The sequence below is a fragment of the Oratosquilla oratoria genome, chromosome 10 (genome assembly GCF_046742065.1).
Source record: "Oratosquilla oratoria isolate Oo_2021 chromosome 10, ASM4674206v1, whole genome shotgun sequence".
Taxonomy (NCBI): Eukaryota; Metazoa; Arthropoda; class Malacostraca; order Stomatopoda; family Squillidae; genus Oratosquilla; species Oratosquilla oratoria.
In genome coordinates, this window is record NC_134786.1 from 35,128,291 (window position 1) to 35,133,290 (window position 5,000).

Here is a 5,000-nt window from a genome sequence, read left to right on the forward strand (position 1 = left end):
GGTAGTTACCCGTCGAGCTGTATGCTTTCCTAAAATTACTACCCTGCTGTTCGTGAACCGAAGTAAGATGGGTAGGAAAGTGCAAAAGTTTATAGACAGTGGTAATGTACATCACATCTACCAATGCACATTGGAGGAATTGGTATAATTAGGGCGAAAACATAAGACCGTTCTAGAAAGTAGGTATAAGGAGGACATATAAAGGGAGTTAATCTTAGAACATGTTAAATTCGATGTGTTTAAAGAGGAAGGAGAATGTGACATGAGAGAACTGGATAGTAAGTATAAGGAATTAGTGGATACAGAAAATGAGATGAAGGTAAGTGAAAACTTTATTTTTGAGGTAAAATTGGGGTTGGAAATGAAACTGCAATTAGAGAGAGAAAAGAACGAGTTAAAGAAAGAATAAGAGCAGAGGTGGAGGTGAAGAAAATCGAGATTGAAAATAGACATCATAGGGATGACACACACACTGGACAGGAGAGTGGGTCTGGTGCCTCAATATAATGATGATGAAGCAGAAAATTTCTTCGTCCAATTCGAAAAAAAAATCAAAATAACGATTTGGTCAGAGGAAGATTGGGCATTACTCGTGCAAACTAAAATAATTGGAAGGGAAAGAGAAGCCTTTGCAGGATTCACAGTAGAGGAATGTAGGAATTATAAAATTGTCAAGGAAGTGGTGCTGCAGACTAATAGAATGGATCCGGAGGTCTATTGTCAAAGGTTCCGAGCAGTGAAAAGACAAGTTAATAGTACTCACTTGCAAATGGCTCACAAATGTACAATGAAGTTTGAGAGATGGTTAAATTCCGAAGGATTAAAAACTATACATAATCTTAAGCAGCTCATAATGATGGAACACTTTATAAACCAGATCCACTCTAAGATCAACTATGAATTGTTTAGCAGCAATATAAAAACAATTATGGAGACAGGATGCAAGGTTGATCAATTGGAAATAGCGTACAAGTTATGTAGACCAGATACAAGTAAAGTCAGGGTTAGTAATACCTGGAGCAAGGGTTATGACAGAATTAAAATGTATGATATCGGAACAGTTTAGTAACTATAAAACTCTACATAATCATTTAAGTAAAACAATGGGAGACCAGTCACAGCGTCCTACTTTCAAGATTGGAAGTAACTATTCAGGGCAAAGAAAGCCCTAGATGAGATTTTATAAGTGTAAAGAGGTTGGACATTTAAGTATGGAATGTAAAAATTTTGACAGAAGTGTTCAATGTTATAATTGTCATAAAATAGGGCACAGAAGAGATCAATGTCCTGATAAGGGTAATATGAGATTTAAAGAAGCGGGTTTGGATATGTTAGAAGGTAGAAAATGTAAAGATCTGCAAGTAAAAATAATTTCCACAAATATACGTTCAGCAGCAAAAGTATTCCAATCATTTATTACTAAGAGTAAGATAAAAACTAATGAGGATTTTGAAAAGGAAATTGAAATTTTGTGTGATACATGAGCAAACTTAAGCCTTGTGTCAGAGAAGAAATTAAATGGGATAAAAAGACATTTACAGGAGATAATGTCAATGATAGGGGTTTGAAATTTACACTCACAGTCCCAATGCACAGAGTCTGGCTTAACAGTGGTTTTGTCAAAGATGAAGTGAAAGTAGGAGTATGTGAGAAATTGCGCCTCAGAAGTGAATATTTTATTGGGGAATGACATTACAGGTATTAAAGGGGTTCCTAACATTGAACTTGCGAAAGATCTTATGATTACTAGTGAAAATGAAGATGACGTATCAGAGCATAAGCTGAAAGTAAACGAAATTGCCGAAGAAGAAATATATCCTGCTTGTGTTATTACTAAAGCAAAAGCTAAAGCAGTGAATGAACATAAGGATACGAATGATGAAATGAATATAAGTTTAGGTTCATGGTATGAGCAGGTGGAGGCTGATGAAATAAAAGAGAAAAAGGAAAGTGAGGGTGAGCTTGGACCTCATTCTATAATAGATGAAGAAGAGCTGGTGAATGAGCAAATGAGGGATGCAACTTTAAAACAGTTATGAAGGGAAGTAGAGAAGGAGATTGTTGATCATGGCAACACTGGCTATCATATACAAGATAGACTTTTGATGAGAAACTGGATGTCTCCAGAGAACCCTATAAACAAACATTGGATGCTTGGAAAGCAAATAGTAGTACCTAAGAAATACAGGAATAAGGTCTTGGAATTAGCCAATGATAGTAAGTGGTCGGGGCACCTTGGGGTAAACAAGACCATGAATAGGGTGACTTTGCATTTTTATTGGCTAGAAATAAGAAAAGATGTACCAAATTACTGTAAGATGTGGCACATTTGCCAGTTGGCGGGAAAGCCAAAACAAACAATTCCTCCAGCTCCACTTTATCCCGTGTCTGTTGTGTCTGAGCCTTTCACAAGGATAATGATTGACTGTGTTGGGCCATTGACGCCAACTAAGAAGGGTAATCAGTACCTTTTGACCATTATGTGCATGGCAACCAGGCTTCCCGAGGCCGTTCCACTCAGAAGTATAAATGCTAAGAATGTTGTCAGGCAGCTAGTGAAATATGTTTCATGGGTGGGATAGCCTCAAGTAATTCAATCATGTTCAACCATGTTCACCAAAATATTAAAGGAATTGGGGATTCAACAGTAACTCTCTACAGCATACCATCCGCAGTCACAAGGTTATGTAGAAAGATTCCACCAAACCTTAGATAGCTTTTTTGCGAAAATATTATGAAGAGATGAGAAGAGACTGGGATGAAGCTGTACCTTTTGTGTTATTTGAATTGAGAGGTGTTATTCAGGAATCAACGGGGTTCAGCCCTTTCGAGCTAGTTTTTGGTCACGATGTCCGTGGACCTTTCCGCGTGCTGAAGAAGGTGAACTTAGTATGGTAAATATAACAAAAGAAAAAAATAAAAGGTGTATAGAAAAAAGAAATTAATAAAACACCAGGTCCTGATAGTTAGCATACAAGAATCTTTAAGGAAACGAAAAATGAGATTTTTGTTCCATTAGAAAATATTTTTAAGAAATCCATCATAGCCGGAGAAGTCCCAAAAGAATGGAAGCTAGCTTACGTTACTTCCATATTCAAATTAGGAGACAAGAAGAAACCGGATAAATAAGGGCCTATAAGTTTGACTTTAATCGTAAGAAAAATGATGGAAACTGTCATCAGAGATGCTATCGAAGATCATTTAGAAAGTAACTGTTTGAGAAATGATAGCCAGCATGGAGTCAGACGGAAACATTCTTGCGTAACTAACTTACTCAAATTCTACAACACAGTCATCTTGAATTTTGACAAAAGAAACAATGTAGATTTAACATATCTAGACTTTGGAAAAGCTTTTGATACCGTCCCACACGAAAGACTACTTAGTAAATTAGCTCCACACGGAATATGTGGTAGCCTACTAAGTTGAACTAGTAATTGGTTGAATGATCGAAAACGGAGATTTGTTCTAAATGGCAAAACTTCTAGATGGAAAATGTTATGAGTGGAGTTCCTCAGGGTTCCGATCTTGGGTCACTTCTATTCATAGTATATATGAATGATATAGACTGTGGACTAAAATCTATTGTCTCCAAATTTGCTGATGATGCAAAACTGTGCGGAATGGCAAATGATCACATAAACCAATGAGATATTTACGAATATTTGGATAAACTACAGCAATGGTCTGGAAAGTGGCTAAAGAAATTTAAATCAAGTAAATGCAAGGTTATGCATATAGGTAAAATAATAGTAAGTACGATTACAAGTTATTTGGAAATTCGTTAACAAAAGTGGATATTGAAAAGGATCTCGACGTTATTATTAGTAACGATCTCAAATCATCTAAGCAGTGTATTTCAGCCTCTGAGATAGCAAGTAAGATTCTAGGACTGGTTGCGCGATCTTTTGATTTCAAAAGTTCATCTCTCATTAATAAGGTATATAAATCGTTAGTTCGTTCTCATTTGGAATATGCTGTTTCTGTATGGTCACTGAATCTCATTAAAGACAATGACAGATTGATAAAAGTGCAACGGCGAGCTACAAACCTGATTCAAAATAAATAAATAAATAAATAAATCAATCAATAATATGAAAATCGATTAAAGCATATGGATAATTTTTCCCTAAAAAAAGAGTAGACTCAGAGGCAACTTGATACAGGTCTTTAAAATTCTAAAGGGAATTGGCAACATCAAAAGTAACAAAATTTTCACACTAAATGAGAATCCGACACAAAATAATGGTCTCAAACTGTCAGAAAATAGACTTAATTAGGAAGTGGGTAGAAACAACTTCACCAACCGTGTAGTTAATTAATAAAAATAAACTTCCTGCAGAGGCAGTGCAATGTAGTTCAGTTCGAAGCTTTGAAATTCGTTAATTATTATTTATCTGTCAATTTTATTAGTATTTACTATATGCGTTTGTTTATAATTTAACTATACCTATGCACTTATTTATTTGTTTTATTTATCATTATTTATATCATTATTATCTTTATTTATTTATCTATCATTATGTTTATTTTTTCGCATCCGACCTATTTATGGACCAAAAGGTGTCCTGTCGGCATGCTCCTCCTTTGTAATTCTTTGTAATCCTTTGATATAATTAATATTATTCTAGAATACAAAGAACTTTTTCCTGATTCTCCTAGGAGGACAAATGTGATGACCTATGATATTGAAGTAGAGAATTTACCACCAATTAAGTAACATTCATACAGAGTGAACCCCTAGTGGAGAGAACTTATAAAATGGGAAGTGGATTACATCTTAAAGAATAATTTGATAGAAAAGAGTAATAGTCCCTGGAGTTCACCTTTTAGTCAATTAGAACCTTTGGCCGAGCAGATCTTGGAGCATTAGATACTGAATCCTTTTCTCTAAAAATTTCAATAAGTCGCCTAACTGTATTGCGATGCGGAACGGGAACGCTTGGAAATTTGTGTATAAATGCTTATTGAAAGTTGTGAAAATATTCTCCCAATTCTAT